The sequence below is a fragment of the Lolium perenne genome, chromosome 7, assembly GCF_019359855.2.
Source record: "Lolium perenne isolate Kyuss_39 chromosome 7, Kyuss_2.0, whole genome shotgun sequence".
Classification (NCBI taxonomy): domain Eukaryota; kingdom Viridiplantae; phylum Streptophyta; class Magnoliopsida; order Poales; family Poaceae; genus Lolium; species Lolium perenne.
In genome coordinates this window covers 73500958-73527619 of record NC_067250.2, presented here as the reverse complement: position 1 = coordinate 73527619, position 26662 = coordinate 73500958, and the positions used below count along the sequence as shown (strand labels likewise).

The window sequence follows — 26662 nt, the reverse complement described above, 5'->3', positions numbered from 1 at the left end:
TGCTCACCACAGAGTGATATGCTTCCAAGTGCGAGCGTTTCTTCTTTGGACGACTTTTTCTTTATCCTGTATTGACCAGTGTTACTCCACCCTCTCTCTCTCCACATAAACTAGATTTTGATGTGCGCCTTGGCGCACGATCCCGTGAGATTCTTGTATAGGTGGAAAAGTGGTTATACTTTTATTAGGACTTACAAAATGTAGTGAATCAAAGGAAATTGCAAATGCAGGTGATGGAGGGAATACTCAACGTGATTGTTCTCATTTTCAGCCCAAGATCATAGATAAGGCACAACCATCTATACCATACATTAATTCATCATCAAGCAGGCATAACAATTTATAACATACATTAATTTATCATCGAGCACACTTCCCAAATATTTGAGGAATCAGCCAGATTCTAAAAAGTACATTCTTAACGGGTACATTGAACGGAAGAACATGATCGACGATAACTATTGTGACATGATGGGGAAGGTGGGCGACATCGGTCCTCCGTGTAGTGGAAGTGGCCAATGCAATGATAGTAGATAAATTAGAACTGGCTTTATCGCTCGGCTGCAGTGCCATCCAACCCAGGTGCTTGTCGGTCTCGAATAGACATCGAAAACATGTATATGATAAATTAGCATATATCACTAATTTAAGAATAATTTAAATAAAATTACAGTTTAGATAGACATCCAACACCTAAATTATCATAGCTAAGTTGGAGAATTAGAAAATATGGCAGTGTTAACGTATGTAGTCCAATGAATAATTATACTTTACTTCATATAACTACATCTCTGTATAAAATAAAATGTCTATAAAATAACTAAAGTGGTAATTCGAATAACCTTTAGAGGCTCTAAATGATGAACATACTGAAATGTGCTGAACATGAGAACCCACTCTTGGGACATGTTGGAAGGAGATCAAACAAAATCTATAGTAGAGATATTCATAAAATTAATGATGAGGATAAATTTCTAATATAGTGGTATGCAAAATCTTCAAACCATGTTTATAATAAAAAAAATCTACAAAAATTGGCAAATGAACTACAACCAAAAAGAAAACATTAAGCACCTAGAGAGAAATGGGCACAAAGAACCACTAAAAAGGAAAGTAGGTTGTTTAATCAGTAAGGAATGACTACTCAAACAGGAAGAAGAAACAAAAATATTGTATTCATCTGCACTTCCCTAGTTTTGTTCTTAAGATAATGAAAGAATAAAGAGAACAACCTCTTTAGACAGAGCTATGAATGTCCTCCAGTAAAAGCAACACTGGTGAGGAAACAAAGTGAGTGGAAAGAATGGACATTTTGTGATACTAATGTAAGCTTGCATCACCAGTGGAGGACAATCTCTCCATCTTACCCATTCATCCCACCCAAGACCTGGAAGAAATAGCAGCTAGAATTTTTTTTTTAAAAATGAAATGTGAGTTAGGAATCTTAAGATAGTGTCTTATTAGCATTACGGCATGAAAAGCAATCTAAACTGATAATACCTTGACATTCACAACACGAGTAATACAATTAGCTGAGCCTTGAAGACTTCATCACTATCCTCTTCCGGATGCTCGCCAAATCTGAAAACAACCCCAGGTTATTTGGATTCCTCGGAAACCACCGCCTAACATCTACAAAATATAAATCCGTTGCACCAATTAGTTGATCCATGGACTGCATCCAAGATAACAATTAGTGCCAATAAATAGGACTAAATAGCATGGTCTAGCATAGAAATATTATTCTCAAAGCAAACGAAGGAGATAATATTAAACATGTACCTGATAATCTAAACGGTTACCAACCGCGAAGAACTTCTCAGTGTATTCATATGAGAAGGATAGAGAATTAAAACAAACAAAAGAAGTGCATTATACACCAGAAAAGGTTGGGAAAATAGTCCTAAACTAATACACCGAAAAAGCCTGAAACCATGTATGTATAGTCCCTTCAGGCTTGCATCCTAAGTCATATCAGGTTTTAGTAATATATATCACAAGACAAGGGTGGAACTTAATTCCCTACATCCTATATATCTCTTCTCATAAGCAGAGTTAGACAAAGGAGTAATCATCGATCTGTTGGCAACATCAAACAAATATGTGTTATAGAACAGGGATGGAGAATGCTCATGGAGTCACGGGCTGCCATGAACAAAAGGAGGAGGAGCTCATAGTGGACATGGATCTGCTAGTCGCCGCATATCAGGGAGCAGCCACGCCAACATCTTACCACGCGAGCCGATGTACTTCCCATCTTGAAACATGTACAAGCAAGTGAAGGAAATATATAAAGAAGAAAGGTAAAATAATCCAGGGAATTATAACATACAAAATAATAGTAATCGTATATTTTTCTTAGTAGCATCGTATATTTTCACCCTTCGGTAGATCTTACAAATGGAGAATTATAGCATACAAAATAATAGGATTCTCCCTTTGTAAGATCGATGATTCTCCCTTTGTAAGATCTACCGATATGGGGACAGGTGGTGAAGTTGACCGTATGAAAGGAAAATTAGAAAATTCAAAACAAATCACGCCTAAAATTGCCCAGCTCCTAAGTATTTTCACTCCTCTCCCTTTTTTTACTTTCGTGTAGTTGCAAATGGGTTTTCTGGTTCACCACCACTAATAGGGGAAGGCACGTGGAATGTTGAGTACTTAAAATAAAAATCCATCAAAGACAAAGCATCCAAAGGCCATCCATTCAGATAATGAGCAAGATATTTTTTTAGTAATGTTTAATCAAAAAAGGGTTCATTGTCAAATATTTAGAAAAAGGCAAAGAAAAAAAGAGGAAGAAGTACTGACCTTAGTTTTTCTGAAATTGCTGAAACTTCCAGAGCTCATTCGTTGTGTGTAGCTGAAGGAATTTATAAAAATGAAAAAGTTATCCACCATCCAACAATGGATTTGCAGATGAACATATTAGAAAAGGTGAAACCTAGTCCAAACTGAGAATGTTAAGTTTGCTTTCAAAGAAGTTTTTATTCAGTCTATATGCTTATCACAATGTTAAGGAACACTCTCACTGTATGAATGTTCTAGCCCCTTCCTCAAATCGAGTTATTACCAGCCTGCTCTGCAGGCTCAACTACATCCTGAGGAAACATTTCATAGGACCGAAGCATGTACTGCAAAAGAGAAATCATAGGTGAGAAGAGAAAATTCAAGGAAGGAGATAAAATAAAACTTATTCTTGCAGACTTCCATCTTATTTATAGTTGTGTTTTTTTTTTTTGCGAATAGGACACTGGCATTAAAAGAAACACCGAACAGTACAAAGCAGCTCAAGAAAAACGAAAATTACAATGAGATCCTTGAGAAGCCCTTCATCTTCAACCTCCAGACCGTGTCGACGGCGCGCCGCCGCTGCCGCTCCTCCCTGAGCTAGCCTGACGTTGTTGATTGCGGACGGGAAGTCGCCGAACGGGTCGAAAAGACCACATCCGTCTTGTGTTTAACAAAACAAAACAGTAGAGCCGAATGTCTGTTCAGTAATACGAGCATCACAAGCTCAATAATGGACCGATGTAAAGTAAATACCAAATTGACATGGATGTCCGAATATCACAATTCTGCAATACACACACTGAGTTAGTGCTCAATGAAATGACATGGTATTTTCTACTTTGTGATTATTTCGTTTGGTGCTCATACCTGAAAATGCATCACATGATTTAGAGAAAATCTTTTCTCGCGAAAGATTTAGAGAAAGATCTACATGATGATGAAAACTGGTTTGCTGAAAGATGCTTAAGATGCAGAAGGTGGAAGAGAACTGTAGAAAATTAATAGTGGGTAAATACAAAGGACGTGAAAAATACTACTTACAGGTCAAATATTAGATACTTTATAACATATATTGGAGCAGAAACAAAGAACAACACATTTTCCTTTGAAATAGAAGGATATTATGCCATTGGCATACAACATGCGGTTTGCAGTATCAATTTTCAGGTATGCGCACTCCCACCTAGTATGCCATATTAAAACAACAAAATGGAACTTGAAAAACTGATCTTATTGTATATTCCGAAGTGCAAAAAAAGAAGGAAATTTTAGAAAGAACCAGCCAACCATCATATTTGTTAGATCCGGCTATGCCAGCAGACATGAAAAAACAAAAACAAACTAATGTAAATAGGATTTTCTCTAGACATATATAGGTAACAAAGTACCAATGCCAGCTCACTAATGATAACATATCATGCAAATAAGAAATATTTAGCAAATAATGCCTTTTTAAGGTAAAATGAGACATTTGTTAAATGAACGGTTCAGATTCCTTGGAAGAAAAGAAAGAAAAGATCAAGCGGTCCAAGGTGGAACCAAACCCTTCACTGTTTCCTGATCGCCACTAACCAACAATTAACCAAGTAAATAAATATGGGTTGTTTCTAGAGGATGATAGGTACATGAAGCAGGACCATGTCATTATTGTTCTACTAAAGACAAAATTATTGGTAACATCGCGCATGTTTTGTTGAAGAAATAAGTGCACACTGCACACTGTGACTCCTGGTTACTTGTGTCTCACCAGTGGTTTACGCTCTGCAAAATTGCTACTTATGGCATAACCCTATCAGGAAAAGGATGCTACTATGTATACAAGCAAACATTGGAAACCCAATCAGCCGGTACTGATCTTTCTAGCATTCAAAACATCATGTCAGATTAGAATCACTCCTCTCATATATTTACACATGAGAAGGAATAAGGGGTAACTTTTCCAGATTAAGCATACTGCATTAGACAGAGTACATAACTGAAAACCTCATACGTGTTATGTGTTGCTCAAAGTATATGACCTGAAGACATGGATTAACTGATAAGAAACTTTTAGCATTACTCAAACAAAGATAAAATGGAAACAATAGGAGCCATCTTACTTGACCCCTCTTAACTACATCAGGCTTCTTCAGCTATTTCATTGCATATATGTTGCCAGAAATCTTCTCCCAGCACACTCGAACCTGTTATACAAATGCAAGTAGTAATTTATATAAATCACAACACCTTTTCCCTTAAAAACTTCATTTCAGATCCTTAATTTCTGGGTGAAGTTGGAAAAATATCTACCTCAATAGGTAATAAAGCTACATCGTGATTACAACAGGGTATGGCACATATAATTTCTACTTATAATATTGCATGATCAATTGCCTATGAAGTTGTGCATGTAGCCAAGAACAAAATGATACTTACCATCAGATATCATAAGGGAATATTCAGATACGAAAAGAGAGAAATCTTATGCTCAAGCACAAACAACCTTCACGTGGCACAATATTAAGTAGGAATACTGTAACCTGCACCCCTGGACACCAGAAAGAACGAAATAAGAGAGCTCACTGCTGAAACAAATGGTCGTTGATTCTTTATTTATGGTCAATCAAAACACCAAAATGTATAAACAAAATGTGATAACATGCATCTGCAAGATAACATTTTAAGCATTCATGTATTATGTCTAATGTCAGGATCCCATGACAAGCATAGCTAGTTTACTTCATGTCTAGTTCAAATATATACATCACAGCAGAAGCCATATTTCTGAACCAATACATGCAAGATCAAACGAAGGAAAACAAATTGAATATGTACTGACCTGGAAGCTAATAAATCAAATGGAGAAGATGTTCATGTAGGTTTGGGTCTTTCAATATTGTCCAGCATCCCATTAGCTGGCCCCTTGCCGCCGCCATGGAGAACAGTTGTGCCCGCTTCGTAGCTCAGTATGGCGCCAAGCATTCTGATCAGGGATAAATTACATGCATTAGAAAGAGAATAATCAAGCAGATTCAAGATAGACATTTCTTCTTCCATAAGGCTGCTAAACTATCTTGCATTTATCCAGCAATGCAAACCCTATTTGTGGTACAGATTGTCATTTGCCACTAAATAAATAGATGTATTTCCTGATTTATATGATATACATGAATGTACAAAACCAATAGTTGAGGAATTGGGTACATTGCACTAATGCATTAATGATTGTACTCATGCGAAGTTGTATCGAATTGGGTACACCACACTCACCAATGCATTTCCTTCTATTTCTCTTTGCGAAACTTGGGATTATCTGCCTATAGTGGTAGAACTGAGTTCTGTAGCTTGTTTCTACAGTACATTTTGTAAGGAACAAATTGCAGATGTGCAGCTCTAGTGGCCTTTTCCAAGGTATTTGAACGCTAATACAATTTCAGAATCCACGTAAAAGAATATCAACATAAACCAAAAGGTAAGAGCGCAGATGTCAGGCTACAAAATGCCATCCAAACTTATTACCACAAATATCGATAGAGTTCCACGTCTGTAGATTTCATCATCTTGGCGGTGCTTAAGACCACACTTCTTCTGCAGGAGTAAAAAAATGCCATTTTGAAGAATCAGAGGTACAAATATGAAGACTTTACTAAGAAATGGTGAGGGAAACTTTCAACTGAATCGTAAGTTTCATAACCCACTGAATATGGTCTACAAATACGGAGACTTCCCATCTCCTGCTCTAGCAGCAACATGCCACCCGAACAATAGCTTGATGCACCAGGAAATAAAGGAAGAAAAAATAACGTGATGAGAGAGACACTACAAGAAATGTGCCATAATATGACGTTTTTTTTATGACTGGAAATCAAAATGTCATAGGTTTATGACGTTCCTAGCTTTGACCGTCCTTGGCCACTCCGGGGGGGCAAAACCCTAGAAAATCATGACGTTATTGGGCAAAAACGTCATTGGCAATTTAGGTCAAAACATCATTAGCAAAATTAAGTGGCCTACGACGTTTTTCCAATGCCGATTGCGACAAATCAATAGCGTCATTGGCATTTGGCTCAATACAGTGGTATGTGTTTGGCTGCCATGTCATCCATTTTGCCTATGTGTCCCTTTTCGGGTCCCACGCGCCTCACACGTGTCACTGGAAGCAACTGGCTTGAACTAACTGACATGTAGGACCAACTGATACTTGTGGGACAAAGGCGTCTTGTTATTTTTTTCTCTGTGCCGTCCACCATTTTAATGGGCTGCTGGTGATATCCTCCTCTTTTGGGCTGTCCTCTACTAGGCTGCTGGCTGCTGGCCTACCCCACGGCGGCCCATCCGGGGGTTGAATTGCTGGCCCGACGGCCCATCCGGGGGTTGAATTGCTGGCCCGACGGCCCATCCGGGGTTGGAGTGGCTCCCGATGGAAATAACTGGCAAAAATTGCGCTTGCGGGGACTCGAACCCTCGACCTGGCGCTGCCGCACTACCACTCCCTACCGCTTTGCTACAATAGTGTTGTTGACACAAGTATGGTTATCCATGTATATAGACATGATAGACTAATCAGTTGTCTTAAAAATCCCTCCACCTCGACCAAAATCCCTCCGACCAGGTGCATCTAGCTAGGGTTCCTCCTCCGACCAAAATCCCTCCGACCAGGTGCATCTGTTGCATGGCGGCGCAGTTCCCAGCCTGCTCGGGCAGTTCTTCTAGGTCAGGAGCGTCGTCGCGTCGCCGCCGGCGGCCGGGCACGCCCATCCCGTATCGGCAGCGGCCATTCGATTATGAGCCCGCCGACGTCTGTGACTGTGGCGAGAAGATGCCGCAATGGATTTCTTGGAGTGATCCGAATCCTGGGAGAAGATACCGGAACTGCAAAATTCGCTCGGTTAGTCTTCGAGCACGCCCCCCCGCCCCCATTCTGAATTTCGCCCGCCGTCTTCTGAAGTTTCTTTTCTACTATGGCTTACTTATCCTCTTTTGTTCTTCATCTGTCAGATTGCTGGTGGAATAGGGTGTAAAGTGTTTAAGTGGATTGATGATCCGCTGGATGCACGTCACAAAGAGTTAGTTCGTGATCTGCGTGATGCTGTTTGGGATCGAGATGAAGAAATTGAGAGGCTCCAGGTAGAAATTGAGAGGCTCCAGGAAGAAAAGTTTCTGCTTGCTGCAAGGAAACAGAGCAACCCTGAACCAAAGAAAATGGGAGGCTTCATGGTTTGGGTGCTATCTGTAGCTTTTGTCATCTGTTGTACACAGGTGATGTGTAGGAACTGAAATTAGGGTGAATTCAGTGATCTGTTGGTCAGGAGGAGAAGAAGCTAGAGTATATGCTAGAGTTATTGTGTTGTAATTCCAACCATTTGTCTGTTCGTGCCACAATGTTTAGTTCCTGAATTTGAACCATGTCTATGTATGTGTGCAATTCTGTTCAGTTGAAAATGTGTTCTGTTGAAAATGAGTTCTGTTGAAAATGTGTAGCAGCTACTTTTGCACGGCGGCGCCGCCCATATATGGTCGCCGGCGTCAGCCATGCACGGCGGCGCCGCCCATATATGGTCGCCGGCGTCAGCCATGTATTGAAAAAATTGGGCATGGATTCCCCTAAAAATTGGGCATGGAGTCCCCAAAAAATTGGGCACAAATTCTGGGAACAAATAGCTGACATATTCAACATAAATTCTGGGAATATTGAACATAAAAATTGGGCACAAATTAAGGAACAAATAGCTGACATATTCTGGGAACAAATAGCTGACATATTCAACATAAATTCTGGGAACAAATAGCTGACATATTCAACACAAATTAGGAACAAATAGTGACAAATTAAGGAACAAATAGCTGACATATTCAACACAAACTGCTACTCATCTTCTTCGAAAACTTGACGCTTCCTAGTCCTATTTCCTCCATCATCATCATCATCATCCTCATCGCTGCAATATTGGTACATTGTCTGATCAACCTCCTCGATTTCTTCGGGCACAACCTCTTTGCTATGTTTCTTCAGTTTGTCCACAATGACTTTTTCAAGTAGCACACGTTCCTGGTCACTTCTCGTCCTACTCCGTGCAGTGCCTTCTTTTTTCTTGCACAGAACTTGACTGGAATCTTCATCTTGATATGATAGTACAAAGAACACCGGGTCCCTGTTCATTTTCTTTTACACTCCATAGATGTCTATGGTGAAATTTCTGCACAACTTGCCATTTTCCTTTCAACTTGGTGTCTGGCACATAGAAGACCTTGGTTGCTTGTGATGTCAGAAGGAAAGGATCAGTCTTGTACCAAAACTTTTCTGTGTTAACACTCTTGAAGTGTCCATCATCGTCGAGCCCGGGTTTCCTACCACCAAGGTCAAACCAGTCACACCGGAAGAGGACAACTGACCGATGGACGCCACCGCTGGAGTTGTATTGCAATCTGATGATGGATTTGAGCTGACCAAAGAAGTCAATGCTGTTGCCATCATGATCTCCCCCAGAAACGATTCCACTATTTTGTGTCTTCCTGTTCTTCTCGCGGTCAACAGTATGGTACCGAACACTGTCAACAACACATGCCGAATATAGTCTCACTCTAAAATCTGGTTTGCACGCCAAAGCATAGAGATCAGGACAGACATCATTTCGCATTTTTCCAATCTGCATAAAATCAACCGGGGGTGAGTAACACACACAGCAAAATTATATCATGAACTTTTCCAATCTTCAGAAATAAACCAGCTAAAGATCTCACATGAGTATGAAACCATCTAGCAAAGTTCTTGGCAAGCCATCTATCAACATTGATCTGACCACCTTGTTGGTTCAACTCTTGTTTGCACAGGCTGGAATGGCAACAGAAAATAGATCCTAATTATTATTTGGAGAGGCTGCAATAACCTATCTATATAAGGGGATGAAGAGAAACGTACTCGATGTATGGATCAACCTCAGGGCAACTTCGGAGCACATACCACACCATGTTGTCATAGTCCTCACCAGCAAACACATATTGAGAGGCTCCAATAAATTTCACACCGTGTTTGAAAACAGACACATCACCAATATGTGAATCATCCCGCTCCGGATTTCTGCTTGGACGGTTGAATCTTGTTTCAACATCGTCGAAGTATCTCGAGCAAAATGTCAGGCACTCATCAACAATATATGCTTCGGCAATCGATCCCTCCGGCCTGGCATTGTTCCGGACATAACGCTTCAATGTTAGCAACCTTCTTTCGACTGGGTACATCCAACCGTAATGCACTGGGCCTCTAAGCCTTGCCTCTTTTGGTAAATGGATGGCCAAATGCACCATCACGTCGAAGAAAGATGGGGGAAGATCTTCTCAAGTTTGCAAAGAATAACTACGATTTCCTTTTCAAGTCTGTCCAGACGTCTCTCTTCGGTGTTTTGCAGACACGGCTCTCGAAGAAATTTCCAAGTTCAGCAACCGCTTCATATATGTCTTCATGGATTGTTCCTCGAAGGCCAGCCGGTAAGATCCTTTGAAGCAATATATGACAGTCATGGGTCTTCAGCCCTTGAAGCTTGCACTTATCGGACAACACACTTGGATATGTTAGACGCGTACCCATCCGGAAACCTCACAGCTTTTATGAATTCACAAAAAGCAATTTTTTCTTGTTTACTCATTGTATACCACGCTGTGGCATCTCAAAAGAGTCAGCTGAAACAGTCGCAAATGCAAGTCACCTCTTATGCCCATGTCTTCCAAATCAAGCCTTGAATTCACCGTGTCTTTGGTCTTGCCTTGTATGTTCATGAAAGTACCAAGCAAATTGTCACAGATGTTTTTCTCGATGTGCATTACATCGAGATTATGCCTCAGCTTTAGATCTTCCCAGTATGGCAAGTCCCACAAACATGATCTACGGCTCCAACACTGACCGTCCTCACGTTTCCTTTTCTTCTGAAGCTTGCACAGTATCACATCTCTAACCCTATCAAGCTGTTGCTTCAGCTCTTCTGGAGTGAATTCCGCTGGCTTCTCACGGCTTTCGAAGCACCATCGAATTCTTTGCTATTTCTCCAAGGATGGTGCCGAGGTAGCCAACGGCGGTGCCCAATAAAGCAGATTTTGTTCCTTAATTTCTTGGAGCAATTCTCTTTGTCACAACGCACACATGCACAGTAACCAGTGTGGCCCTCCCCGACAATGTGTGCGGTGCCGGATAATCATGAATACACCATAAGATTGCAGCACGGAGATCAAACTTGTCTGGACTATTGGCATCATACGATTTTACACCTTTCCGCAGCTCCTGCAGCTCTTCCATCAAAGGCTCCATGAAGACATCAAAATCTTTTCCCGGAGAGGATGGACCAGGGATTAGCAATGCAAGCATGAAGTTGGACTGATCCATACATGCCCACGGCGGAAGGTTGTATGGCACCACGAATACGAGGCCACATGCTTTGTAGGAGTTGCTCATATTCCCGTAGGGATTAAAACCATCCGTGGCAAGTCCAAGCCTTATGTTCCCTGGCATCGGCGGCAAAGTCTTTATGAATATTGTCAAAATCCTTCCATGCATCCCCGTCTCTTGGATGACCGAGATCATTCTCCACGTCTTGCCGCTTCGGTTTGTGCCACCGTACTTCCTTTGATTGCTCCTTTGAAAGAAACATTCTTTGCAGCCTTGGAATCAATGGGAAGTGCCTTAGCACCTTCTGCGGGATCTTTCTCCTACCATCAGCATCTTTCCATCTGGAGGCTTTGCACTTGGGGCAATTATTCTCCTTGGCATAATCCTTCCGGAACAATACACGATTATTCGGGCACACATGGATACTCTCATAACCAAGTCCCAACCTGCCGACTATGCTAAGTGCCTCCTCGTATGACTTTGGTATTGAGCTATTAGGGTATTGCAAGGCCAAAATCAGGAGTATCGCGTTGAATGCAACGTTGCTAATCCGGTAGTACGACTTGGCCTGAAGTAACTTGACTGTGAGTGAAAACCTTGACATTGTACCCCCATCGCTGGCTGCGCGCTTGGCTTCCTCTATCAACTCAGCAAATATAGTGTCCTTTCCGGCACCTTGCGGTTACGAGTTGTACAAATCAGCAAGCAGATCAGGAATTCTATCATCTTCGTAACCATCTTCCTCTTGCAAACCATAATAGTGTGCCTCTGCATCACCTCCACCAACATGGTGTGCCCCTGCATCACCTCCATGTCCAGCCTCGGGTTCACCTCCATGTCCAGCCTCGGGTTCACCTCCATGTCCATGTCCGGCTTCGGGTGCACCTCCTTGTCCTCCATGTCCAGCTTCAGTGTACGGGATGTAATGGTTCTCCATGGAAGACCCATCGGTCATAAGTGCTTGCCATCCCAAAAAGAAGCAAATGAGACTCTACTACATCTAGAGGTTTTGTGCACCGGTTGAGACAGCTACGACATGGGCACAGACACGATCAACATTGGCAGCATTCAAGCGAACAAACCGCATAAACTCTGCCACTCCCTTTGTGTGTTCAGGGAAAGCCTTCTAATTCTTGTTGTAATCCAGCGTCTGTCCATCTGCGGAAGAACAAAATGATGCAATTAGCACACACCTAAGCGCACGGCAGTTCCAATTTCAAGCAATGCACAAAGCAGTTCAATTCGATTTTGTGAACCGATGAAGAAGAACAGATCGAGAGGGGAGAGATGAGAGGGGTGCAGACCGGGAGATGCGGAGGGGCTCGTCTGGAGAGGGCGAGGGGCTCGTCTGGAGAGGGCGAGGGGCTCGTCGTCGGCGAGGCGGATGGACAGCGAGATCCCTTGCTCGGACGCAGCGCCTCACCGCCGTCACCTCGGACTCGGTACTTTAGTCCTAGTAACAGCACATATTGGATCACGAGAGATTCGATATTGTGAATCGACGAAGAAGAACAGATCGAGAGGGGAGAGGTGAGAGGGTGCAGACCGGGAGATGCGGAGGGGCTCGTCGTCGGAGAGGGCCGGGGCTCGTCGTCGGAGAGGGACGGGGCTCGTCGTCGGAGAGGGACGGGGCTCGTCGTCGGAGAGGGACGGGGCCGCCACCGCCGCCACCGCCGCCGCCGCTCGTCGTCGGAGATTCGAATTTCTGCTAGGTTATCGGAGGGAGTTGGATTCGGAAGGGATATTTGGGCTTCTCTGGCGCCAAAAAAAAAACAAAAAGAGTGAGGGCTGGGACTCGTACCCAGCACCTCTAGATGTGTCAACGTGCCAGTTAACCAGTGGAGCTATTGGAGAGATCTTGTCAGCTTACCATCCTTTATCCTTTACATAGTGGAACTAAGGCAACTTTTTTTTTTTATAGTTATGGATATGATCTTGTTACATAATCTATCGGAGGATACTGATTTAGGACAACGAGTTAATTTGTACGGGAGCATTAGCTAAGCAACAGGCTAATATATGACTAATAATTAATTACGGCTAGCAAACTATATATATCTATATATACTCCAGCATATATAGACCACCAAAAGCACATTATATTACACATATATAGTGCCAGCCTTGAGCTCAATAACATAGTACCAAAAGGACACGTTAATTATAGATACTACCGAGGAGGTTCAACGCTCATTTACTTGAGCACATTACATAGACCAACAGGCCATTAGATAGTACCAGATCGATCGATAAGAGGTTCAACGCTCATATTAGTTGAGCTCATACTACACACATATATATAGTACTACTAGCTTAATTAGAGAGGTTCAGCCTGCTAGCTCATTTCTCGAGCTTCCTGACATACAACTTGAGACCGCCCCGGGCGCGAATGCGGAACCAAAACACAAAGATATCATTTGCCTTCATCTTGCTCTTCCGCACCACAAAGCACTCCAGGTTTGTTGTGATCAACTGCACCGTCAAACTTCCCTTTGCCCTGGAAAATCCTCACTTTCACACCATGTCTCTCACTGTAAGAGACAAGAAAGTCATTATCTGGAAGCTGCATATTCTTCGAGATGTACTTCTTGGTAAACTTCCGGTTGAAGTACTGCAGATTATAAGATGCAAAACTTCGTTTAGATGAAGTAATTGTCAACATATAAAGATGCAAAAACATCCTTGATCGAGATGGAGTAATTATATTTACCATTGGAACAGCCTTCCACGGTACTTGCACTCTTTATAGTGCACACATAAAAAGGAATTGCGGGCGCTTTTCGTCAACAAGATATCTCGGGGTATCAACTTGTGTAGGATTCATTTCCACTAGATTGGGATACATGCAAAAGTCATCCCATTCCTCACCTGCCTCTATCCTGGGACCTACATATATAAGGAAACCAGGGAATAAGGCCTAGTTTAAAGTTTTCCTAAAACTGAAGTATATCAAACCAACAGTATTTATAGAAACTGAAGTATTCCTTGAATGCTACAAATTGACTAGCTATTATGCCAAACCGAGACTAATTAAGCATTTGACCTATATCCTGCATCTATAACTACTATATATATATTTTACCTCGACGAGTCAGATGGACATCGGCGGGGAGGAGGAGGAGCAACTTCCTCATGCTCACCGCACAATCCATTGCTGCAGCATCATCAGCTTTCTCTTGCTTGACGTGAACCCTATCTAGAGCACCATCCTCACCTTCGGAGGATGGGCTGCTGTCGAGGGTCTCAACGGCCTTCTTGGATGGGACCAAAATGGCAACTTCATAGTCATCGGGGTCCATGGTGTCTACCTAATAACAAGCAGTGAACAATTTGAGAACTATGAAACTATTAATTACACATTAATTAAAACTAAGTTGGGATATTTAGGTTCAGATTGACATTCGCACTAGCAGCACTAGCACATGTTTTGAATCAATCTAAACCAGGAAAATCTACTCTAGCACTAGAATCTACTTTGAATCGATCAAACCCTAGGAAAATCGCCGCTCGGACAAAAAAACCCCAATTAAAATCCCCGAGATTAAGTACGGCAAACCCTAGAAAATCCCCCGCTCATCCCCCAAATTAACCTGAGCTTCGGCCGACGGAGGCAGTACGTGGAGCTTCGGCCGACGGAGCTTGACGGAGCTGCTTGACGGAGCTTCGGCCGACGGAGTTGGGAGAGGAAGAGGCGGCAGTGGCGGCTGGGTGAGAGAGAGTGAGACAGGGAGAAAGGTGCTTTTGGGTTGGGCCATTTTGGGGTGGGTGGGGCAAAATGGCACCCACCGACGTGTGGGGCCATCCGACGGGTGGGTTGGGCCATTTCCGGTAATTTTATGTGGATTAGGGGCCAGGTAAAATGGACCCCTCCTCCTCTGTTTTTACTAATTATAATAAATCAGAAATTCCCTCCTCCGCCTCTCCGCTTGACGGTTCCACTCCGCTTCTTGCCGGTTCCACTCCCACTAGACGGAAAAAACCCTCCTCCGCGCCAAGACGCTTCTGCCTCGCCGCTTCTGCCTCCTCCGCCGCTTCCTCCTCCGCCGCTTCTGCCTCCTCCGCGCCATGGACGCTGCTTCTTCTTCCTCTTCCTCTGTTCCGCAACCGCTTCTGCCTCCTCCGCCGTCGGCCAATGCGAGGCCATTACTCAGATCGGGACCTTCACCGTCCATGGCGGCAAGGAGATCGAAGTTGTCTACACAAACGAGGAGGAGACGATGAGCAAGTACACGAAGATGTACGCGCAGTGGTATGCGGAAGAAGAAGAGAACAAGTTTGTAGGATTGTATCTCGAGTACACTCGTGAGGACCCCAACCACGAAGAAGACAACTACCTCGCCGTCGCTCAACTGTGCATGAGGAACCACGTCCTCGTCTGCCACTTTTCCTGGTTTGTAGACCTTAATCTTGCTCTGATTTACTTAATCTTGCTCTGATTTTGTTAATCTTGCTCAGATTTTAGTTAATCGCTAGTGCATGATGAACCAAGTCACCCTCGAGTGCTCTGTTTTAGTTAATCTTGATCTGTTTTAGTTAATCTCGAGTGCAACAAATTAAACTACAAACCGTGCTAGCTGCAAAACTAGTTTTGTTTCTGTGTTTTGTGTAACAAAAGCCACAAAGCATGGTGTGCTGATCTTGCAGATTGAATCTATCCATATGCTCATCTAGCATGTACTGGATTTCATTATACCAAATTAATTATATGATGCAAAATGATATTTCAATGACTAAAAAATTTGCACTTGCACATTTCATAAAAGTGTTGGTCATGCATTCTTTTAGTACCAAATGGATTATGACTAGATAATTTTCAGACTCTTGATCATGCACTTACTAAACTTATGTCAATTTTATTCAAGTTATGAGATTGCATAGACTAAACATTCGTATTCCCAAATTTTATTCAAGTGTTGATCTCGCAAGTACTAAATTTTTGCATCAAATTGAATCTATCCATATGCTCATCTAGCATGTACTGGATTTCATTATACCAAATTAATTATGACAAGCAAATTTCCGGAGTCTTGATCTTGCATTTAATAGAATTTTGTTAGTTTCAAAATTATATGATGCAAAATGAAATTTCAATGACTAAACAATTGCACTTACACATTTCATAAAAGTGTTGTTCATGCATTCTATTAGTACCAAATGAATTATGACTAGATAATTTTCAGATCATTGATCATGAACTTACTAAACTTATGTAGTTTCAAATTTTATATTCAAGCTATGAGATTGCATATAGACTAGCTTCGTAGTCCCAAATTTTATTCAAGTGTTGATCTCGCAAGTACTAAATATTTGCTTTCAGGACCAACGGGGAATGTCCGGCGCTGCGCTCATTCCTTCAAGATCAAGGAATTGTGTTCTGCAGCGTTGACAAGAGAGCAGATTTTATAAAGTTATATTACGAGAAGATTATAATTCCAAGGCAGAACTGGATCGATATCCAGGAAATTGTCATCGTCAAAGGTCTCAACGAGAGAGGAAACTTAATGAGGGATGGAATGGCTAGTCTTGCAACTAGCATCATCGACGAGTCGTACAGCCAGATGAAGAGCAAATTCCCTCGAGAGAGGCACAATTACTGGGAAGAGCAGCCGTTGTCTGATTTAAACCTGGAGTATGCAGCTAAAGATGCTTACGTGAGCTACCAGCTCTACGTTAAGATATGGTTCTTCCTGCGTTACCTTGTGTTTTGCCCCGGTTGCAAGAAGGAAGACGAGCTGAGGGGACGTCTGTGTTGCAAATGCAGGGTAGCAGAGATCGAAGCTGAACAGGCACAGAGAAATGCTGCAGCTGAAATAGCAAGGTTAAATGGTGAACTTGCAAGCGCGCTGGCTGAACTAGCAATCTTGAAGGCACCAGCTTCCTGTAGCGACAACACCCAGCAGACAAGTCCCCCTCATGGCAAACGGACGAAGATGAATGATGAGCTTGATCGTGGAGGAGAGCGTAGTGATGCGCCGAAGAGTAGTGATTATTGGCAGAACCTGAGGATGCAGTCGTGGACTGGTGCTGATCAGAAGAGTGATGATCCGTGGACGACGGAGATGAGTGATCAGCAGAGCCCGAAGAGTGATAATCCGTGGCGGACGAAGCCAGGCAATTACTGACGACTTCTCCAAGATCCATGCCTAGTTAATTATTTGTATTTGCTTGTCAAGAAACTTTGCTTCTATCGTCTCAGATTATCGGAGAAATCATACTTTTCCCGATGTGAATAGTAATGTCGAGATCTGGTTGAATATTCACACCCAGATTTATCTTTTTTGTTTCTCTAAGTGTACAAAGTGTGTTTTCTGTGGGGAACAGGAGACCATTCAACACCTTTTTATTGAATGCCCTTTAGCTAAACTCTTATGGCGTACTGTGAATTTTACTTATGCTCTCCCACCTCCCACCAATATTACCAATATGTTTGGTAATTGGTTGAATGGAGTCGATAGACAATCAAAAGCTTTTATCCGGATTGGGGTTTCTGCTTTATGTTGGTCTATTTGGAAGAGTAGGAATGACATAATTTTTAATAAAAAACCTTCCTTTCATTTTTTCCAGGTTATTCATATGGTTTCCCATTGGGTCCAACTTTGGGCCCTACTCTCTCCGGAGGGGCAGCGGGATGCCATGGCTTCTGGATGCACACGGCTCCTGATGGTCGCTCAGGATATCTTGTGCCAGGCTGGTTGGCGTCATACTAGAAGACTATGTTGATGTGTAGTCTTACTATGTGTTTCTTTCGATGGTTGATTCTTGTATCAATCCTCGATGATGAGTGATTTGTAAACATTTATACTTTAAATTTTTTTTAATAAAAGGATGTGTGCATCATCATGATGCAGAAGCCGGGGATGACCCCCATTTCGAAAAAAAAATGTCGAATTTGAATTTGAAGTTACATGTACATCTCCATAATATATGTGTATGCCTCAAGTTTCACGAGAAATCTAGGGGGGTAGACCCGCCGGGGCACACGTTCCGCTGTTTTGGGGGAAGGAGGGGGAGAACGACCGCCGGAGCACCGGAACCCCGCCAAATCTTGCATGTGGACCTATGATATGTGTTAAAGTGTGGTGCAAGGTCTAATGGTGCAAAAGTAGCTCCCCTAAACCCTAAACCCTAAACTGGGGAGGCTTCGAGCCCTAATCCCCTCTAAATCCCTAAACCACGACGCCGGAGCTACGGAACCATGCATCATAAACCCTAACCCTAACCCTAAACCCTAATCCTATACCTAACCATAAATACTTACCTTTAAACTAAACCCTAGCCCTAGCCCCTAAACCCTAGCCCTAACCCTACACCTAACCCTAACCAGTAGATCAGGCACACCCTCGATCGTGTGATAATGGCTCTAGCTATGGGTATATGTGCCAAAGGGTCCCAATCTTGGTTCTACATGTGTATATGTACTAAACAAACCTAAAAGAATGAAAAGTTACATTGGTGCACCCTCGCGCGGAGAAATCTAGGGGGGTAGACCCGCCGGGGCACGCGTTCATTGTTTTGGGGGAGGAGGGGGATAACGACCGCCGGAGCACCGGAACCCCACCAAACCTTGCATGTGGACCTATGATATGTGTCAAAGTGTGGTGCAAGGTCTAATGGTGCAAAAGTAGCTCCCCTAAACCCTAAACCCTAAAGCGGGAGGCTTCGAGCACTAAAACCCCTCTAAAACCCTAAACCACGACACCGGAGTCGCAGAACCATGCATCATAAACCCTAACCCTAACCCTATACCCTAAACATATACCTAACCATAAATACTTACCTTTAACCTAAACCCTAGCCCTACCCCTAAACCCTAGCCCTAACCCTACACCTAACCCTAACCAAGAGATCGTGCACACCCTCGATCGTGTGATAATGGCTCTAGCTGCGGGTATATGTGCCAAAGGGTCCCAATCTTGGTTCTACATGTGTATATGTACTAAACAAACCTAAAAGAATGAAAAGTTACATTGGTGCACCCTCGCGCGGAGAAATCTAGGGGGGTAGACCCGCCGGGGCACGCGATCCTCTGTTTTGGTGGAGGAGTGGGATAACGACCGCCGGAGCACCGGAACCCCACCAAACCTTGCATGTGGACCTATGATATGTGTCAAAGTGTGGTGCAAGGTCTAATGGTGCAAAAGTAGCTCCCCTAAACCCTAAACCCTAAACTGGGGAGGCTTTTTTTTGTGAAGCAGCTACATGGCGCGCATTTCAGTATCGCGCGGGACCTCCGCGCGGCGGTAGGATACCTCCTACGCACCACCTATCACAAGCCGGATGCGCGCGGAAGCCATCTGGAATCCCACCCGCTTCTGCGGTGCCCCGCCGAATCCATTGAAACCGTCCGGATCTGAACTGGGCGACACTTTTCTTCGCTCAATAAATGGAGGGAAAAATGTTTTTAGGTCTAGGAAGCGTCATTTTATGTGCTAAATGTTTTCCGTTTCGCGCGTTGGCGGACGGGTGCACGCGCGCCCGGTACGGCCATACCGCATGTCCCGGCGGCCCCGTTTTGCGCAGTTGGCAAAGCAAACGGAGCCAAAAAATCGAGTGGAGCCGCGTGGCGTCATTTTATGTGTCCTGGTAACCACTGCAAAAGACGGAACTGGGATACGGCAATTATCTTGGAGAACCCTTCACGAACAGGGCTATCTCGTCCGGAGTTCTATGGCTTTTAGGGGAAATGAGTAGGAAATGGCCCGTTTCACCACATAGTTTGTCGGAACGAGGCCATATTTGGCACGTGCGTGGGCCTTAGGATGGGAAGCAAGGCCCCGGTCGCGGATTTCTAATCCGAACCACGGGCGATGGTTTTTCCATTTTCGGGGTGCCGGAAGGGCTTTTTTTGTGAAGCAGCTACATGGCGCGCATTTCAGTATCGCGCGGGACCTCCGCGGCGGTAGGATACCTCCTACGCACCACCTATCACATGCCGTATGCGCGCGGAAGCCATCCGGGAATCCCACCCGCTTCTGCGGTGCCCCGCCGAATCCGCCGAAACCGTCCGGATCTGAATCGGGCGACACTTTCCTTCGCTCAATAAATGGAGGGAAAAATGTTTTTAGGTCTAGGACGCGTCATTTTATGTGCTAAATGTTTTCCGTTTCGCGCGTTGGCGGACGGGTGCACGCGCGCGCCCGGTACGGCCATACCGCATGTCCCGGCGGCCCCGTTTTTGCGCAGTTGGCAAAGCAAACGGAGCCAAAAATCGAGCGGAGCGCGTGGCGTCATTTTATGTGTCCTGGTAACCACTTTGCAAAAGACGGAACTGGGATACGGCAATTATCTTGGAGAACCCTTCACGAACAGGGCTATCTCGTCCGAGTTCTATGGCTTTTAGGGGAAATGAGTAGGAAACGGCCCGTTTCACCACATAGTTTGTCGGAACGAGGCCATATTTGGCACGTGCGTGGGCCTTAGGATGGGAAGCAAGGCCCCGGTCGCGGATTTCCAATCCGAACCACGGGCGACGGTTTTTCCATTTTCGAGTGCCGGAAGGGCTTTTTTGTGAAGCAGCTACATGGCGCGCATTTCGGTATCGCGCGGGACCTCCGCGCGGCGGTAGGATACCTCCTACGCACCACCTATCACATGCCGTATGCTCGCGGAAGCCATCTCAGGAATCCCACCCGCTTCCTGCGGTGCCCCGCCGAATCCGCTGGAAACTGTCCGGATCTGAACTGGGGCGACACTTTCCTTCGCTCAATAAATGGAGGGAAAAATGTTTTTAGGTCTAGGACGCGTCATTTTATGTGCTAAATGTTTTCCGTTTCGCGCGTTGGCGGACGGGTGCACGCGCGCGCCCGGTGCGGCCATACCGCATGTCCGGCGGCCCCGTTTTGCGCGGTTGGCAAAGCAAACGGAGCCAAAAATCGAGCGGAGCCGCGTGGCGTCATTTTCTGTGTCCTGGTAACCACTTCATAAGTCGGAACTGGGATACGGCAATTATCTTGGAGAACCCTTCACGAACAGGGCTATCTCGTCCGGAGTTCTATGGCTTTTAGGGGAAATGAGTAGGAAACGGCCCGTTTCACCACATAGTTTATCGGAACGAGGCCATATTTGGCACGTGCGTGGGCCTTAGGATGGGAAGCAAGGCCCCGGTCGCGGATTTCCAATCCGAACCACGGGCGACGGTTTTTCCATTTTCGGGGTGCCGGAAGGGCTTTTTTTTGTGAAGCAGCTACATGGCGCGCATTTCAGTATCGCGCGGGACCTCCGCGCGGCGGTAGGATACCTCCTACGCACCACCTATCACATGCCGTATGCGCACGGAAGCCATCTGGGAATCCCACCCGCTTCCTGCGGTGCCCCGCCGAATCCGCTGGGAAACTGTCCGGATCTGAATCGGGCGACACTTTCCTTCGCTCAATAAATGGAGGGAAAAATGTTTTTAGGTCTAGGACACGTCATTTTATGTGCTAAATGTTTTCCATTTCGCGCGTTGGCGGACGGGTGCACGCGCGCGCCCGGTACGGCCATACCGCATGTCCCGGCGGCCCCGTTTTGCGCAGTTGGCAAAGCAAACGGAGCCAAAAAAATCGAGCGGAGCCGCGTGGCGTCATTTTATGTGTCCTGGTAACCACTGCAAAAGACGGAACTGGGATACGGCAATTATCTTGGAGAACCCTTCACGAACAGGGCTATCTCGTCCGGAGTTCTATGGCTTTTAGGGGAAATGAGTAGGAAACGGCCCGTTTCACCACATAGTTTGTCGGAACGAGGCCATATTTGGCACGTGCGTGGGCCTTAGGATGGGAAGCAAGGCCCCGGTCGCGGATTTCCAATCCGAACCACGGGCGACGGTTTTTCCATTTTCGGGGTGCCGGAAGGGCTTTTTTTTGTGAAGCAGCTACATGGCGCGCATTTCAGTATCGCGCGGGACCTCCGCGCGGCGGTAGGATACCTCCTACGCACCACCTATCACATGCCGTATGCGCGCGGAAGCCATCTGGGAATCCCACCCGCTTCCTGCGGTGCCCCGCCGAATCCGCTGGAAACTGTCCGGATCTGAACTGGGGCGACACTTTTCTTCGCTTAATAAATGGAGGGAAAAATGTTTTTAGGTCTAGGATGCGTCATTTTATGTGCTAAATGTTTTCCGTTTCGCGCGTTGGCGGACGGGTGCACGCGCGCGCCCGGTACGGCCATACCGCATGTCCCTGCGGCCCCGTTTTGCGCAGTTGGCAAAGCAAACGGAGCCAAAAAATCGAGCGGAGCCGCGTGGCGTCATTTTATGTGTCCTGGTAACCACTGCAAAAGACGGAACTGGGATACGGCAATTATCTTGGAGAACCCTTCACGAACAGGGCTATCTCGTCCGGAGTTCTATGGCTTTTAGGGGAAATGAGTAGGAAACGGCCCGTTTCACCACATAGTTTGTCGGAACGAGGCCATATTTGGCACGTGCGTGGGCCTTAGGATGGGAAGCAAGGCCCCGGTCGCGGATTTCTAATCCGAACCACGGGCGACGGTTTTTCCATTTTCGGGGTGCCGGAAGGGCTTTTTTTGTGAAGCAGCTACATGGCGCGCATTTCAGTATCGCGCGGGACCTCCGCGCGGCGGTAGGATACCTCCTACGCACCACCTATCACATGCCGTATGCGCGCGGAAGCCATCTGGGAATCCCACCCGCTTCCTGCGGTGCCCCCGCCCGAATCCGCTGAAACCGTCCGGATCTGAATCCAGGGCGACACTTTCCTTCGCTCAATAAATCGTGGGAAAAATGTTTTTAGGTCTAGGACGCGTCATTTTATGTGCTAAATGTTTTCCGTGTCGCGCGTTGGCGGACGGTTGCAGGCGCGGTGCCGGTACTGCCTTCCCGCTCTCCCCGGAGGCCCCGTTTTGCGCAGTTGGCAAAGCAAACGGAGCCAAAAAATCGAGCGGAGCCGCGTGGCGTCATTTTATGTGTCCTGGTAACCACCGCAAAAGATGGAACTGGATACGGCAATTATCTTGGAGAACCCTTCACGAACGGGGCTATCTCGTCCGGAGTTCTATGGCTTTTAGGGAAATGAGTAGGAAACGGCCCGTTTCACCACATAGTTTGTCGGAACGAGGCCATATTTGGCACGTGCGTGGGCCTTAGGATGGGAAGCAAGGCCCCGGTCGCGGATTTCCAATCCGAACCACGGGCGACGGTTTTTCCATTTTCGGGGTGCCGAAGGGCTTTTTTTGTGAAGCGGCTACATGGCGCGCATTTCCGTATCGCGCGGGACCTCGCGCGGCGGTAGGATACCTCCTACGCACCACCTATCACATGCCGTATGCGCGCGGAAGCCATCCGGGAATCCCACCCGCTTCTGCGGTGCTCGCCCGAATCCGCGCCGGAAATGTCCGGATCTGAATCGGGGCGACACTTTCCTTCGCTCAATAAATGGAGGGAAAAATGTTTTTAGGTCTAGGACGCGTCATTTTATGTGCTAAATGTTTTCCGTTTCGCGCGTTGGCGGACGGGTGCACGCGCGCGCCCGGTGCGGCCATACCGCATGTCCGGCGGCCCCGTTTTGCGCGATTGGCAAAGCAAACGGAGCCAAAAATCGAGCGGAGCCGCGTGGCGTCATTTTATGTGTCCTGGTAACCACTTCAAAAGACGGAATCGGGATACGGCAATTATCTTGGAGAACCCTTCACGAACAGGGCTATCTCGTCCGGAGTTCTATGGCTTTTAGGGGAAATGAGTAGGAAACGGCCCGTTTCACCACATAGTTTGTCGGAACGAGGCCATATTTGGCACGTGCGTGGGCCTTAGGATGGGAAGCAAGGCCCCGGTCACGGATTTCCAATCCGAACCACGGGCGACGGTTTTTCCATTTTCGGGGTGCCGGAAGGGCTTTTTTTGTGAAGCAGCTACATGGCGCGCATTTCAGTATCGCGCGGGACCTCCGCGCGGCGGTAGGATACCTCCTACGCACCACCTATCACATGCCGTATGCGCACGGAAGCCATCTGGGAATCCCACCCGCTTCCTGCGGTGCCCGCCGAATCCGCTGAAACCGTCCGGATCTGAATCGGGGCGACACTTTCCTTCGCTCAATAAATGGAGGGAAAAATGTTTTTAGGTCTAGGACGCGTCATTTTATGTGCTAAATGTTTTCCGTTTCTCGCGTTGGCGGACGGGTGCACGCGCGCCCGTGCGGCCATACCGCATGTCCCGGCGGCCCCGTTTTGCGCAGTTGGCAAAGCAAACGGAGCCAAAAAATCGAGCGGAGCCGCGTGGCATCATTTTATGTGTCCTGGTAACCACTGCAAAAGACGGAACTGGGATACGGCAATTATCTTGGAGAACCCTTCACGAATGTGGCTATCTCGTCCAGGAGTTCTATGGCTTTTAGGGGAAATGAGTAGGAAACGGCCCGTTTCACCACATAGTTTGTCGGAACGAGGCCATATTTGGCACGTGCGTGGGCCTTAGGATGGGAAGCAAGGCCCCGGTCGCGGATTTCCAATCCGAACCACGGCGACGGTTTTTCCATTTTCGGGGTGCCTAAGGGCTTTTTGTGAAGCAGCTACATGGCGCGCATTTCAGTATCGCGCGGGACCTCCGCGCGGCGGTAGGATACCTCCTACGCACCACCTATCACATTCCGTATGCGCGCGGAAGCCATCTGGGAATCAAACCCGCTTCATGCGGTGGCCCGCCGAATCCGCTGGGAAGTGTCCGGATCTGTCCTGGGGCGACCCTGTCCTTCGCTCAATAAATGGAGGGAAAAATGTTTTTAGGTCTAGGACGCGTCATTTTATGTGCTAAATGTTTTCCGTTTCACGCGTTGGCGGACGGGTGCACGCGCGCGCCGGTGCGGCCATACCGCATGTCCCGGCGGCCCGTTTTGCGCAGTTGGCAAAGCAAACGGAGCCAAAAATCGAGCGGAGCCGCGTGGCGTCATTTTATGTGTCCTGGTAACCACTTCAAAAGACGGAACTGGATACGGCAATTATCTTGGAGAACCCTTCACGAACAGGGCTATCTCGTCCGGAGTTCTATGGCTTTTAGGGAAATGAGTAGGAAACGGCCCGTTTCACCACATAGTTTGTCGGAACGAGGCCATATTTGGCACGTGCGTGGGCCTTAGGATGGGAAGCAAGGCCCCGGTCGCGGATTTCCAATCCGAACCACGGGCGACGGTTTTTCCATTTTCGGGGTGCCGGAAGGGCTTTTTTTGTGAAGCAGCTACATGGCGCGCATTTCAGTATCGCGCGGGACCTCCGCGCGGCGGTAGGATACCTCCTACGCACCACCTATCACATGCCGTATGCGCGCGGAAGCCATCTGGGAATCCCACCCGCTTCTGCGGTGCCGCCGAATCCGCCGGAAACCGTCCGGATCTGAACTGGGCGACACTTTCCTTCGCTCAATAAATGGAGGGAAAAATGTTTTTAGGTCTAGGACGCGTCATTTTATGTGCTAAATGTTTTCCGTTTCGCTGCGTTGGCGGACGGGTGCACGCGCGCGCCGTGCGGCCATACCGCATGTCCCGGCGGCCCCGTTTTGCGCGGTTGGCAAAGCAAACGGAGCCAAAATCGAGCGGAGCCGCGTGGCGTCATTTTATGTGTCCTGGTAACCACCGCAAAAGACGGAATCTGGATACGGCAATTATCTTGGAGAACCCTTCACGAACAGGGCTATCTCGTCCGGAGTTCTATGGCTTTTAGGGGAAATGAGTAGGAAACGGCCCGTTTCACCACATAGTTTGTCGGAACGAGGCCATATTTGGCACGTGCGTGGGCCTTAGGATGGGAAGCAAGGCCCGTGTCGCGGATTTCCAATCCGAACCACGGGCGATGGTTTTTCCATTTTCGGGTGCCGGAAGGGCTTTTTTGTGAAGCAGCTACATGGCACGCATTTCAGTATCGCGCGGGACCTCCGCGCGGCGGTAGGATACCTCCTACGCACCACCTATCACATGCCATATGCGCGCGGAAGACATCTGGGAATCCCACCCGCTTCCTGCGGTGCCCCGCCGAATCCGCTGGAAACTGTCCGGATCTGAACTGGGGCGACACTTTCCTTCGCTCAATAAATGGAGGGAAAAATGTTTTTAGGTCTAGGACGCATCATTTTATGTGCTAAATGTTTTCCGTTTCGCGCGTTGGCGGACGGGTGCACGCGCGCGCTCGGTACGGCCATACCGCATGTCCCGGCGGCCCCGTTTTGCGCAGTTGGCAAAGCAAACAGAGCCAAAAAATCGAGCGGAGCCGCGTGGCGTCATTTTATGTGTCCTGGTAACCACTGCAAAATACGGAACTGGGATACGGCAATTATCTTGGAGAACCCTTCACGAACAGGGCTATCTCGTCCGGAGTTCTATGGCTTTTAGGGGAAATGAGTAGGAAACGGCCCGTTTCACCACATAGTTTGTCGGAACGAGGCCATATTTGGCACGTGCGTGGGCCTTAGGATGGGAAGCAAGGCCCCGGTCGCGGATTTCCAATCCGAACCACGGGCGACGGTTTTCCATTTTCGGGGTGCCGGAAGGGCTTTTTTTTGTGAAGCAGCTACATGGCGCGCAT

The 26662-nt window shown here is 46.4% G+C and overlaps 1 long non-coding RNA gene across 26 annotated transcripts in view; it reads right to left on the bottom strand.

The window, feature by feature from the left end:
- Positions 1 to 281: 281 nt before the first annotated feature.
- LOC127317068 (uncharacterized) overlaps positions 282 to 26662 on the bottom strand; it is a 37348-nt gene continuing 10967 nt past the window's right edge. For 6 of the 26 annotated variants that reach the window (XR_011749201.1, XR_011749198.1, XR_011749197.1 and 3 more), the window contains 6 exons: positions 6295 to 6363; positions 5615 to 5758; positions 5212 to 5323; positions 3314 to 4979; positions 1501 to 3137; positions 325 to 1403 (listed from right to left, as the gene is read on the bottom strand). This is a non-coding gene — a long non-coding RNA (uncharacterized lncRNA). Of the gene's footprint in view, positions 1404 to 1500; positions 3138 to 3313; positions 4980 to 5211; positions 5324 to 5614; positions 5759 to 6045; positions 6198 to 6294; positions 6364 to 26662 lie in introns of all 26 variants that reach the window. The other 20 variants (XR_011749214.1, XR_011749207.1, XR_011749215.1 and 17 more) reach the window with 20 other exon arrangements.